This window comes from Triticum aestivum, chromosome 4A, assembly GCF_018294505.1.
Source record: "Triticum aestivum cultivar Chinese Spring chromosome 4A, IWGSC CS RefSeq v2.1, whole genome shotgun sequence".
Taxonomy (NCBI): domain Eukaryota; kingdom Viridiplantae; phylum Streptophyta; class Magnoliopsida; order Poales; family Poaceae; genus Triticum; species Triticum aestivum.
Genome location: NC_057803.1, coordinates 722,788,237 through 722,803,843, shown reverse-complemented (window position 1 = coordinate 722,803,843; position 15,607 = coordinate 722,788,237).

Sequence of the window (15,607 nt, the reverse complement as noted above, 5' to 3'; positions counted from 1 at the left end):
CAGGAAGTACCCCTTCTTGCCCTTGCCCTTCTTGAAACTAGTGGTTTCATTAACCATCAACAACTGATGCTCCTTCTTGATTTCTACATTCGCGGTGTCAAACATCGCGAATACCTCAAGGATCATCATATCTATCCCTGATATGTTATAGTTCATCACGAAGCTCTAGCAGCTTGGTGGCAATGACTTTGGAGAAACATCACTATCTCACCTGGAAGATCAACTCCCACTCGATTTAAGTGATTGTTGCACTCAAACAATCTGAGCACAAGCTCAACGATTGAGCTTTTCTCCCTTAGTTTGTAGGCTAAGAAAATCGTCAGAGGTCTTATACCTCTTGACGTGGGCACGAGCCTGAAATCCCAATTTCAGCCCTCCAAACATCTCATATGTTCCGCGACGTTTCGAAAAACGTCTTTGGTGCCTCAACTCTATACCGTTTAACTGAACTATCACGTAGTTATCAAAACGTGTATGTCCGATGTTTGCAACATCCACAGACGACGTTCGGGGTTCAGCACACTGAGCGGTGCATTAAGGACATAAGCTTTCTTCTGTCCGCATAATCGCTACTGTTAACTTTCAACTATATTTTCTCTAGGAACATATCTAAATAGTGGAACTAAAGCGCGAGCTTACGACATAATTTGCAAAGGGCTTTTGACTATGTTCAGGATAATTAAGTTCATCTAATGAACTCCCACTCAGATAGACATCCCTCTAGTCATCTAAGTGATTACATGATCCGAGTCAACTAGGCCATGTCCGATCATCACGTGAGATGGACTAGTCATCATCGGTGAACATCTTCATGTTGATCGTATCTACTATACGACTCATGCTCGACCTTTCGGTCTCTTGTGTTCCAAGGCCATGTCTGTACATGCTAGGCTCGTCAAGTCAACCTAAGTGTTTCGCGTGTGTAAATCTGGCTTACAGCCATTGTATGTGAACATAAGGATCTATCACACCCGATCATCACGTGGTGCTTCGAAACGACGAACTTTAGCAACGGTGCACAGTTAGGGAGAACACTTTCTTGAAATTGTTATGAGGGATCATCTTATTTACTACCGTCGTTCTAAGTAAACAAGATGCATAAACATAATAAACATCACATGCAATTATATATATAGTAGTGACATGATATGGCCAATATCATATAGCTCCTTTGATCTCCATCTTCGGGGCTCCATGATCATCCTGTCACCGGCATGACACCATGATCTCCATCATCATGATCTCCATCATCGTGTCTTCATGAAGTTGTCACGCCAACGACTACTTCTACTTCTATGGCTAACGCGTTTAGCAATAAAGTAAACTAATTTACATGGCGTTCTTCAATGACATGCAGGTCATACAAAAATAAAGACAACTCCTATGGCTCCTGCCGGTTGTCATACTCATCGACATGCAAGTCGTGATTCCTATTACAAGAACATGATCTCATACATCACATATATCGTTCATCATTCATCACAACTTTGTCCATATCATATCACATAACACTTGCTGCAAAAACAAGTTAGACGTCCTCTAATTGTTGTTGCAAGTTTTACATGGCTGCAATAGGGTTCTAGCAAGAACGTTTTCTTACCTACGTGAAAGCCCCAACGTGATTTGTTAACTTCTATTTACCCTTCATAAGGACCCTTTTCATCGAATCCGCTCCAACTAAAGTGGGAGAGACAGACACCCGCTAGCCACCTTATGCAACTAGTGCATGTCAGTCGGTGGAACCAGTCTCACGTAAGCGTACGTGTAAGGTCGGTCCGGGCCGCTTCATCCCACAATGTCGCTGAAGCAAGATAAGACTAGTAGCGGCAAGAAAGTTGACAACATCTACGCCCACAACAAATTGTGTTCTACTCGTGCAATAGAGAACTACGCATATACCTAGCTCATGATGCCACTGTTGGGGAACGTTGCAGAAAATTAAAATGTTTCCTACGGTTTCACCAAGATCCATCTATGAGTTCATCTAGCAACGAGTCAAGGGAGAGTGATTGCATCTACATACCACTTGTAGATCGCGTGCGGAAGCGTTCAATGGAACGGGGTTGATGGAGTCGTACTCGCCGTGATTCAGATCACCGATGACCTTGTGCCGAACGGATAGCACCTCCGCGTTCAACACACGTACGGAGCGGATGACGTCTCCTCCTTCTTGATCCAGCAAGGGGGAAGGAGAGGTTGATGATGATCCAGCAGCACGACGGCGTGGTGGTGGATGCAGCAGAACTCCAGCAGGGCTTCGCTAAGCAACTACGGGAGGAGGAGGAAGTGTTGCAGGGAGGAGGGAGGCGCCAGGGCTTATTGGTGCAGCCACCCCTCCCTCCCCTCCCTTTATATAGGTGCAAAAGAGGGGGGGAGGGTGCAGACTTGCCCCTTCCTCCAAGGAAGGGGTGCGGCCAAGAGGGGGGAGGAGTCCATCCTCCCCAAGGCACCTCGGAGGTGCCTTCCCCCTTTAGGACTCTTCCCTCCCAAGTCTCCTTGGCGCATGGGCCCTTTTGGGGCTGGTGCCCTTGGCCCATATAGGCCAAGGCGCACCCCCTACAGCCCATGTGGCCCCCCGGGGCAGGTGGACCCCCCCGGTGGACCCCCGGACCCCTTTCGGCACTCCCGGTACAATACCGATAATGCCCGAAACTTTTCCGGCGACCAAAATAAGACTTCCTATATATAAATCTTTACCTCCGGACCATTCTGGAACTCCTCGTGACGTCCGGGATCTCATCCGGGACTCCGAACAACATTCGGTTTGCTGCATACTCATATTCATACAACCCTAGCGTCACCGTACCTTAAGTGTGTAGACCCTACGGGTTTGGGAGACACGCAGACATCACCGAGACGGCTCTCGGGCAATAACCAACAACGGGATCTGGATACCCATGTTGGCTCCCACATGCTCCTCGATGATTTCATCGGATGAACCACGATGTCGAGGATTCAAACAACCCCGTATGCAATTCCCTTTGTCAATCGGTATTTTACTTGCCCGAGATTCGATCGTCGGTATCCCAATACCTCGTTCAATCTCGTTACCGGCAAGTCACTTTACTCATACCGTAATGCATGATCCCATGACCAAACACTTGGTCACTTTGATCTCATTATGATGATGCACTACCGAGTGGGCCCAGTGATACCTCTCCGTCATACGGAGTGACAAATCCTAGTCTCGATCCGTGTCAACCCAACAGACACTTTCGGAGATACCTGTAATGCACCTTTATAGTCACCCAGTTACGTTGTGATGTTTGGTACACCCAAGGCACTCCTACGGTATCCGGGAGTTACACGATCTCATGGTCTAAGGAAGAGATACTTGACATTGGAAAAGCTCTAGGAAAACGAACTACACGATCTTGTGCTATGCTTAGGATTGGGTCTTGTCCATCACATCATTCTCCTAATGATGTGATCCCTTATCAATGACATCCAATGTCCATAGTCAGGAAACCATGACTATCTGTTGATCAACGAGCTAGTCAACTAGAGGCTTACTAGGGACATGGTGTTGTCTATGTACCCACACATGTATCTGAGTTTCCTTTCAATACAATTATAGCATGGATAATAAACGATTATCATGAACAAAGAAATATACTAATAACTAATTTATTATTGCCTCTAGGGCATATTTCCAACATTGCCGCCCCTGCTGTCACTGGGAAAGGACACCGCAAGATTGAACCCAAAGCTAAGCACTTCTCCCATTGCAAGAAAGATCAATCTAGTAGACCAAACCGAACTGATAATTCGAAGGGACTTGCAAAGATAACTTAATCACACATAAAAGAATTCATAGGAGATTCAAATATTTCTCATAGATAAACTTGATTATAAACCCACAATTCATCAGATCTCGACAAACACACCGCAAAAAGAGTTACATCGAATAGATCTCCAAGAAGATCGAGGAGAACATGGTATTGAGATTCAAAGAAAGAGAACAAGCCATCTAGCTAATAACTATGGACCCGAAGGTCTGTGGTAAACTACTCACAACTCATCGGAGAAGCTATGGTGTTGATGTAGAAGCCCTCCATGGTCGATTCCCCCTCCGACGGAGCGCCGGCGAAGGCTCCAAGATGGGATCTCGCGGATACAGAAGGCTACGGTGGTGGGAATAGTTTTTCGTGGTCGCTTCTGATGTTTCCGGGGTACATGGGTATATATAGGAGGAAGGAGTAGGTCGATGGACGCCCGAGGGCCCCACGAGACAGGGGGGCGCACCCAGTAGGGGGGCGCCCTCCACCATCGTGACTGCCTCGGTTGTTGCTTGACTTCCACTCCAAGTTCCCTGGATCACGTTCGTTCCAAAAATCACGCTCCCGAAGGTTTCATTCCATTTGGACTCCGTTTAATATTCCTTTTCTTCGAAACACTGAAATAGGCAAAAAAAATAGCAATACGGGTTGGGCCTCCGGTTAGTAGGTTAGGCCCAAAAATGATATGAATGTGTAAAGTAAAGCCCATAAACATCCAAAACGGGTAATATAATAGCATGGAACAATAAAAAATTATAGATACGTTGTACACGTATCAAGCATCCCCAAGCTTAATTCCTGCTCGTCCTTGAGTAGGTAAATGATAAAAACAGAATTTTTGATGTGGAATGCTACCTAGCATAATTCTCAATGTAATATTCTTTATTGTGGCATCAATGTTCAAATCCAAATGATTCAAAATAAAAGTTCATATTGACATAAGAAATAGTAATACTTCAAGCATACTAATCAAAGCAATCATGTCTTCTCAAAATAACATGGCTAAAGAAAGTTCATACCTACAAAATCATATAGTTAGGTCACGCTTCATTTTTGTCACACAAAAATGCTCCCATCTTGTACACCCCCAATGACAAGCCAAGCAATTGTTTCGTACTTAAATAATCTCAAACTTTTTCAACTTTCACACAATACATGAGCATGAGCCATGGATATAGCACTATGGGTGGAATAGAATATGATGATGGGGATTGTGTTGAGAATACAAAAAAGGAGAAAGTCTCATAATGACGAGGATAATCAACGGGCTATGGAGATGCCCATCAATTGATGTCAACATGAGGAGTAGGGATTGCCATGGAACAGATGCACTAGAGCTATAAATGTATGAAAGCTCAACAAAATAAACTAGTGGGTGTGCATCCAACTTGCTTGCTCACGAAGACCTAGGGAATTTTGAGGAAGCCCATCGTAGGAATATACAAGCCAAGTTCTATAATGAAAAATTCCCACTAGTATATGAAAGTGACAACATATGAGACTCTCTACATGAAGAACATGGTGCTACTTTGAAGCACAAGTGTAGAAAAAGAGATAGTAACATTGCCCCCTTTATTATTTTCCTTTTTTTTGGGCCTTTTTTTATTTGGCCTTTCTTTTTTTATTTGGGGACAATGCTCTAATAATGATGATCATCACACTTCTATTTATTTACAACTCATGAATTACAACCCAAAACTATAACAAGATATGACTCTATATGAATGCCTCCGGCGGTGTACCGGGATGGGCAATGAATCAAGAGTGACATGTATGAAAAATTATGCATGGTGGCTTTGCCACAAATACGATGTCAACTACATGATCATGCAAGGCAATATGACAATGATGATGCGTGTCATGATGATGAATGGAACGGTGGAAAGTTGCATGGCAATATATCTCGGGATCGCTATGGAAATGGCATAATAGGTAGGTATGGTGGCTGTTTTGAGGAAGATATAAGGAGGTTTATGTGTGATAGAGCGTATCGTATCACGGGATTTGGATACACCGGCGAAGTTTGCACCAACTCTCAAGGTGAGAAAGGGAAATGCACGGTACCGAAGAGGCTAGCAATGATGGAAGGGTGAGAGTGCGTATAATCCATGGACTCAACATTAGTCAAAAAGAACTCATATACTTATTGCAAAAATCTATAAGTCATCAAAAACAAAGCACTACGTGCATGCTCCTAGGGGGATAGATTGGTAGGAAAAGACCATCGCTCGTCCCCGACCGCCACTCATAAGGATGCACAATCTAAGAACACCTCATGTTTCAAATTTGGTACACAACTTTCACCATACGTGCATGCTACGGGACTTGCTAACTTCAACACAAGCATTCTTTAAATTCATAATCACCCAACTAGCATGACTCTAATGTCACTACCTCCATATCTCAAAACAATTATTTGATCATAGCATCCAATTTACTTTCGTATGATAGTTTTTACTATACCCAACTTGGATGCCCATCATTCTAGGACCAATTTTATAACCATAGCAAATACCATGCTGTTCTAAGATACTCTCAAAATAATATAAGTGAAGCATGAGAGACTAACAATTTCTTCAAAATTAAGCCAAAGCCGTGCTCTAAAAGATATAAGTGAAGCACTAGAGCAAAAACTATCTAGCTCAAAAGATATAAGTGAAGCACATAGAGTATTCTAATAAATTCCAATCAAGTGGGTTTCTTCCAAAAGGTGTGTACAGCAAGGATGATTGTGGTAAACTAAAAAGCAAAGACTAATATCATACAAGACGCTCCAAGCAAAACACATATCATGTGGCGAATAAAAATATAGCTCCAAGTAAAGTTACCAATAAACGAAGACGAAAGAGGGGATGACTTCCGGGGCATCCCCAAGCTTAGGCTTTTGGCTATTTTTGAATATCTTGGGGTGCCATTGGAATCCCCAAGCTTAGTATCTTGCCACTCTTTATTCCATAGTCCATCAAATCTTTACCCAAAACTTGAAAACTTCACAACACAAAACTCAACAGGAAATCTCATAAGCTCCGTTAGTGCAAGAAAGCAAAACCACCACATAATGTACTGTAATGAACTCATTCTTTATTTATATTGGTGTTAAACCTACTGTATTCCAACTTTTCTATGGTTCATACCCTTACATACTAGCCACAGATGCATCAAAATAAGCAAACAACACACGAAAAGCAGAATCTGTCAAAAATAGAACAGTCTGTAGCAATCTGTAACTCTCGAATACTTCTAGAACTCTAAAAATCCTACCAAAATAGGAATTCCTGGGAAATTTTCTATTGATCTACAGCGAAAAGAATCAATGCAAAAGCACGTTTCTGTGAATTACTAAAATTATTTTCGTGTGCGCAAAGTTTCTGTTTTTCAGCAGAATCAAATTAACTATCACCATAGGTTATCCTATAGGTTCTACTTGGCACAAACACTAATTAAAACATAAAAACACATCTAAACAGAAGGTAGATGCAAAATTTATTACTAAACAGAAGCAAAAACAAAGAAACTAAAATAAAATTGGGTTGCCTCCAAACTAGCGCTATCGTTTAGGCATAAAAGCGAGGATAGATCTAAGTAGTGCCATCTTTGGCACTCAATTCATAAGTAGCCCGCATGATAGATTCATAAGCTAATTTGACTTTCTTTCTTGGAAAGTGCTCCATGTATTTCCTTAATGGAAATTGAAATCTAATATTCCCTTCCTTCATATCAATAATCGCACCAATCGTTCTACGGAACGGTCTACCAAGAATAATAGGATAAGAAAGATTGCAATCTATATCAAGAACGATAAAATCTACGGGCACTAAATTCCTATTTGCAACAATTGGAACATCATTGATCCTTCCCATTGGCTTTTTAATGGTGGAATCCGCAAGGTGCAAATTTAAAGAGCAATCATCAAGATCGTGGAAACCTAGAATATCACGTAAAGTTTTTGGAATCGTGGATACACTGGCACCCAAATCACACAAAGCATAACACTCATGATCTTTAATTTTAATCTTTATAGTAGGTTCCCACTCATCATAAAGTTTTCTAGGTATAGAAACTTCCAAATTAAGTTTTTCATCAAAAGATTGCATCAAGGCATCAACAATATGTTTGGTAAAAGCTTTATTTTGACTACAAGCATGTGGAGAATTCACAACAGATTGCAACAAGGAAATACAATCTTCTAAAGAACAATTATCATAGTTAAATTCCTTGAAATCTAAGATAGTGGGTTCAATGCTATTTAAAGTCTTGACCTCTCCGATCCCACTTTTACCAAATTTAGCATCAAGATCTAAAAACTCCGAATCATTGGGACGCCTTTTAACTAAAGCTGACTCATCTCCAGTCCCATCATTATTAAGATTCATATTGCAAAACAAAGGTTTAATAGGGGACAGAACAATAACTTTTAGATCTTCATCATTATTTTCATGGAAACTAGAAGAACACGCTTTTACAAAGCAATCTTTCTTAGCATGCAATCTAGCAGTTTTTTCTTTGCACTCATCAATGGAAATTATCGTAGCTTTGAGAGACTCATTGATCTCATGCTTAGGAGGAGTAGATCTAACTTCCAAAGAATCAACATCAAGCGAAAGTCTATCAACGTTCCTAGCCAAATCATCAACTTTAAGCAATTTTTCTTCAAGCATAGCATTAAAATTCTTTTGAGAGATCATAAATTCTTTCACGCTATTCTCAAAATCTGAGGGCATCTTATTATAATTACCATAAGAACTATTGTAGGAATTTCCATAATTATTAGAGGAATTACTAGGGAACGGTCTAGGATTAAAGTTTCCTCTATAAGCATTGTTACCAAAATTATTCCTACCAACAAAATTCACACCCATAGATTCATTATTATTCTCAATCAAAGTAGACAAAGGCATATCATTGGGATCAATAGAAGCACTCTTAGTAGCAAACAATTTCATAAGTTCATCCATCTTTCCACTCAAAACATTAATTTCTTCTATAGCATGCACTTTCTTAGTAGTAGATCTTTCGGTGTGCCATTGAGAATAATTAGCCATAATATTATCAAGGAGTTTAGTAGCTTCTCCTAAGGTGATCTATAATACCTAAATAGTTCATCCCCACTAAGCTATTTCTCTCAACATGCAGCCTATCCACCTAAGCACACTTGCCACATCAATGTTTTGTTAGGGACTTACATACGGGACCAACCAATGCAGCAACCCTGCCACATAAGCCTTCAGTTACTGCTAAGGGCCCACTACAATATGTACTCACGAGCACCCTTTCACTTTGATGCGGTGCTCTCGCAAGCCACACAAAACGTCCCCCTTCCCATTCCACTTCCACTTCCACTTCCTCCTTTAATTCCCAACCCGTCCTCTGCCTCCACCGATCTGCCCTCTTGGCCCCCCCCCAAACAAATCTTCCTCCCTGAGACCTCCTAATCTCTCCCGTCAAGTCTGACGCTAGCACATGTACCTACGCCCAACAGCCGGGTGGCTGCTCGACTCCTTCCACCTGCCGGTCGAAGAGATGAAAAGGATAGGGCATGTGGCGGCTATCGCGCTGCCCCTGCCGAAGAAATCACCGGTGTTCTGCCTGAACGCGGGTCACAGATGCCCGTGGTGCTGGTCCTCCGAGGGCCGGGCTGGTGGTGAGGCCGGCCAGGGCTCCGTTCAGAGCAACAGCTTGGAGGGGTGATAGATCCATCTCCTCCTGCAGGTTCCGCCTCGGCTAATTCACAGACCAGATTATACTGCGGTAATGGTGGGATTGCTTTTCCAAGCTGATGCTAAGGTATGGGCATCTCTGAGCAAGCATGACATCTTTCTCCCTGTGATTAGAGGCTGATTAGACAGACTCTTGGTGTTTTGGATAGCAGATAGCTGTTTTGATGACTCTCCGAATTTTGGATGGTACAGAAGGATGAGCTAAAATAAATGCTTCGGTTTGGGTTGGCTTGATTCAGCCTGTTTCACGTGGCTGGGTGAGTTGCTAAAGTTTTTATTTACTGTTGTTTCCTTAATATAGTGTGCTTGGTTAGTATGTGCATTAGTTGTTGTTTGTTCCCTCGGTTGTTCAGTGCTGTAAGGTTTTAAGTTCGTTTGTACTTTTATTAATGTTAATTCAACACATTCAGTTCTCACGTATGTAGTGGCGGAGCTTCATGGGGGCCAACCTGGGCTATGGCCCCCCCAGCTCACAAGAAACCATGCATATATTTCTTTGTATTAGGCCTATTTTCCACCACAAATAAGCTAAAAATAGTTATGTTTTCCCCCCTTCAGCCCATGCCCCCCCATGATTTTGGCTCAAGCTCCGCCACTGACGTATGGTTACAAAAATCGTTCCATGTCTTAAGTTAACAAGAAGCAAGTTATTCCCATTGATTTTTCAGCTTCTACGGGCCCTCCAGTAGCACCATCTGTAAGTGCCATATCTATCTATCTCAATCTATTTTTGTTAAAGATCTTGATATGTACATAGAGCATCATAAATTGTCTTGCTTCTTTCCTGAAAAGGGTACTGAAGTCGTCGTCTTCTTTCATGCTTTTGGAGGACAAATTATACACTGTGTGCTAGCTGGTAAATCATTTTTTTCTGGATACTGGTAAACAAAATAACTGAAGCAATTTCAAAGTGATGTCTTACTTGCTGCGGTCTAACTCTGAACTTTTTTCTAATTTACATTCTCTTTCTGAAGGTTACTTCCAATACATGCAATAGTCTGAAGGTATATGCATATTTATGTTTCTGAGGTAAGTCATATAAATATTTTACTGCAGATCATGATGGCTTGCTTCCTTTTTTTATGAATTCCACAATAATTTTCTCTATACTTCCCTCTGTATAAGTGTTCCATGTAGATGTTAGGAAAAGGGCATATAGTATGGATGCATAAATAAATTATTCTACAATTTCATCTTTAGCATGGTTGATCACAGATCATTGAAACTATATAGTGCTCCCTAAATTATGAAGTTTTGGGGGAGCAGGAATTATGAACATTATGGTTAAACTTTGTTGAACATTCTGCACTACATTTGCTCATTTTATTTGGTCAGCCACACTGAAAGAGTTTCATAAAGATACCAGTGTAACGACTATCTAGGTACACCCATAATCCTAAAAAAATCAACTAAGACCTACAAAAATGTTATTGTCTGATCTAATTTCCCCTGATAGTCGATTAGCGCAAAATCCTAGATGTTATCAGCCGTGTTACTAAGCCATTGGGGAAGGCAATGCTATCATCCACTCGCAACTCCTATTCTTCCATTCCCTTTTTAGGATCACATTTTCCAACATCTTACTATCGTATATTGCTAAAGATGTCTGGTGAAATTACTTTGTGCTATCCAAAAGTTATTCTAATACTAATTTATTTTAATGCAAGATGAATGTATCTTCTCTAAATAACAAAAGTATCTTGATGTTCACATGTTGCTTTTGTCTTGATTATGTAGTTTCCTAATATGCAACATGTTCAACTTGACAGTTCTCCACTCAAGCATGGATGAAGATGTACATGGAAATGATTATACATATTATGAGATATAAAATTTCAGACAAGTGCAGTCTTTAAATTTTCTCTATTACTCACTTTGTTTCAAATTCTCTTTTAAAGAATGGATGAAAACATGAGAATTAGGAAGCTATTTTTTATTTGAAAGCTTGGCACCAGCTCAATGGTAGCATATATTGGAAAACTTTAACCGGTTGGTTCCGCGGTAATTGATTGTTCGTCTCTTTGTCTAAACTTGAATGATATAAGTAGGAGGATTGATCTTCCTTAACAATGCATAACATCAAATTTAGGCAAAATTTCCCGCAGCAACGCGCGGGGAATCATCTAGTTTCCATAAACGTGCCTCCCGCGGCCGAATCTAAAATATTTCTAGAAGCAAAATTCAATCCGGCATAAAATTTTTGTATGATCATCCATAAATTCAAACCATGAGTAGGGCAATTGCGAATCATGAATTTCATTCTTTCCCAAGATTAGGCAACATGCTCATGATCAAGTTGTTTAAAATTCATAATATCGTTCCTAAGAGAGATGATCTTAGCCGGAGGAAAATACTTAGAGATAAAACCATTTTTGCACTTATTCCATGAACCAATACTATTCTTAGGCAAAGACGAAAACCAAACTTTCGCACGATCTCTAAGTGAAGACGGAAATAACTACAATTTAACAATATCATTATCCGTATCTTTCTTCTTTTGCATCTCACACAAATCAACAAAGTTGTTTAGATGGGTAGCGACATCTTCACTAGGAAGGCCGGAGAATTGATCTTTCATAACAACATTCAGCAAAGCAGCATTGATTTCACAAGACTCAACATCATTAAGAGGAGCAATTGGAGTACTAAGGAAATCATTATTATTGGTATTGAAAAAATCACACAATTTTGTATTATCTTGCGCCATCGCGACAAGTAATCCAACACACAAGCAAACAAAAAGGCAAGCGAAAGAGAGAGGAGATTGGGAAAGAGAGGGCGAATAAAACGGCAAGGGTGAAGTGGGGGAGAGGAAAACGAGAGGCAAATGGCAAATAATGTAAATGCGAGGGAGATGAGTTTGTGATGGGTACTTGGTATGTCTTGACTTGAGCGAAGACCTCCTCGGCAACGGCGCCAGAAATCCTTCTTGCTACGTCTTGAGCTTGCGTTGGTTTTCCTTGAAAAAGAAAGGGTGATGCAGCAATACTAGCGTAAGTATTTCCCTCAGTGTTTGAGAACCAAGGTATCAATTCAGTAGGAGGCTCCTCAAAAGTCCCACACACCTACACAAACAAACAAGAACTCGCAACCAACGCAATAAAGGGGTTGTCAATCCCTTCAAGGCCACTTGCGAAAGTGAGATCTGATAGAGATAATATGATAAGATAAATATATTTTTGGTATTTTATAATATAGATTGGAAAAGTAAAGATGCAAATAAAAGTAGATTGAAAGCTTATATGATAAGAGATAGACCTGGGGGCCATAGATTTCACTAGTGGCTTCTCTCAAGATAGCATAAGTATTACAGTGGGTGAACAAATTACTGTCGAGCAATTGATAGAGAAGCGAATAATTATGAGATTATCCAGGCATGATCATGTATATAGGCATCACGTCCATGACAAGTAGACCGACTCCTGCCTGCATCTACTACTATTACTCCACACATCGACCGTTATCCAGCATGCATCTAGAGTATTAAGTTCATAAAGAACAGAGTAACGCATTAAGAAAGATGACATGATGTAGAGGGATAAACTCATGCAATATGATTTAAACGCCATCTTTTTATCCCTGGTGGCAACAATACAATACGTGCCCTTCTGCCCCTGCTGTCATTGGGAAAGGACACCGCAAGATTGAACCCAAAACTAAGCACTTCTCCCATTGCAAGACAGATCAATCTAGTAGGCCAAAACAAACTGATAATTTGAAGAGACTTGCAAAGATAACTTAATCACACATAAAAGAATTCAGAGGAGATTCAAATATTTCTCATAGATAAACTTGATTATAAACCCACAATTCATCGGATCTCGACAAACACACCGCAAAAAGAGTTACATCGAACAGATCTCCAAGAAGATCGAGGAGAACATGGTATTGAGATTCAAAGAGAGAGCAGAAGCCATCTAGCTAATAACTATGGACCCGAAGGTCTGTGGTAAACTACTCACAACTCATCGGAGAAGCCATGGTGTTGATGTAGAAGCCCTCCATGGTCGATTCCCCTTCCGGCGGAGTGCCGGCGAAGGCTCTAAGATGGGATCTCGCGGATACAGAAGGTTACGGCGGTGGAAATTGTTTTTCGTGGTCGCTTCTGATGTTTTCGGGGTACATGGGTATATATATAGAAGGAAGAAGTAGGTCGGTGGATGCCCGAGGGGCCCACGAGACAGGGGGCGCGCCTAGTAGAGGGGGCGCGCCCTCCACCCTCGTGACCGCCTCGGTTGTTGCTTGACTTCCACTCCAAGTCCTTTGGATCACGTTCGTTCAAAAAATCACGCTTCCGAAGGTTTCATTACGTTTGAACTCCGTTTGATATTCCTTTTCTTCGAAACACTGAAATAGGCAAAAAAAAAACAGCAATACGGGCTGGGCCTCCGGTTAGTAGGTTAGTCCCAAAAATGATATAAATGTGTAAAGTAAAGCTTATATACATCCAAAACGGGTAATATAATAGCATGGACCAATCAAAAATTATAGATATATTGAAAACGTATCAGAGCTCTAGTCTTGAATACACTAGGCAGCAACTTCTTACTTGTGCGTTGCCGAAAGAACTACTCGGTGCGGTTTTCAAGCTTCCCCAAGCTACCAAACTACGGACAATCTGCCAATTATGGTCATGGTGGTCGGAGAGAAATGCTGCAAATCACCAAAAGAAAAGGAGAGAGACTGGATTTTTAGCATCTAGGTGCCTAGACAGCCTGTTATCTGTACCGTACGCGCAGAATATGGCGCCTGGAGATCTGTGCCACACACTGTAGCGTTGGAATCAATTAGCAGGTCTACTGCATCGTTAAGTGTGGGACAGTTCACAATATTTGAATGAATCTGGGCCTAGAGTACTCTAGGCTTGTTCCTTCTGACCACCTACCGAAAAAAAGATGTATAGACACTTGAGATGACATGTCGGCCTGCTAGAATATATTTGTCGGCTCCTCACCTTTCTTCTCACTCCGTTCACAGCTTTTCCCTCCATGAAAACAGTTCTTTTTCCTCCTCTCTCTTCCCTCTCTCACAGCCTCTCTCTCCTTCCATTCCTCCTCCTCTCTCTCTCACACGCAGTTATTAAAAAAGGCGGGTGAACAAAATCCACTAATTTAACTTCATTTTAAGCTTTGAACGAAGTACTTATTGAGAAACATCAGGAATATTTGAACGGAGTAGTATAAAAGAGAAAGGATGTGGGACGAGTGAACGGCATCCTATCAGTAATTGCTCACACTGTTTGGACTCAGGCCCTCTGCCACCCATGTATGGCACATTTACTCCAACCACCAGCCCATCGTATTCGGTTTGTATTACTGCGGGTTCTACCGAGACAATTTCCCAGCGGCACATCACGAGGTAGATATGAATGGTCCAGATACCGACACCCAAGAGGCTCGTCCGCTGAAAATCCGCTCTCCCTCCTTCCTCACCTTTCTCCTCTCTCTTCACTCAAGAAAATAACAGAAGAAAAGACAGATAAGAATCACATGCATGCAGCTGCGTGAACGAGCAAGAAGATAGTTTACAATACCTGTTCAGCCAACAAACTCAGCTCCCGTAGTACCGTTGCACTGTTTTTACCAGACTCAACTACAGTAGCCCGTCTTGTCAAACTGGACGAGTGCAGCTGATTAGCAGACTTATCACTAGAAAATATCTGCTACAAGTCAGACAACGTGAGAATCTCAAAGGAACTGGACGACTGGGATAATGGGGTGCCGGGGCTCCCGGGTGCTATCACACCTTTCCGAAAGAAAAGGCTCTCAGCCGAGGAGTTCCATGCTCGAGTTGGTTTCCAAACTACTGAATGGACTACTTATCTTGGCGGTAAGGAGGAAAAGAACCCTGTTGTCCAAACACCAAAGTGGGCCGCTCCTCACCGAAGTTCATAAAGATAAATGTTGATGCGTCATACAGGCCTGACGAGAACGCTGGAGGCTGGGGGATCATTGCACGCGATAGTTCAGGAGAGGTAGTCATGGCAGCGGCGGGTAAGCTCAAGAATCTTTCCTGTGCGTTACACGCGGAGTCTGAAGCACTGCTTAGAGCTATCAATATAGCTGTATCTTTTGGCATGGGCCGTGTTCTTTTTGAGACGGATTGCATCAA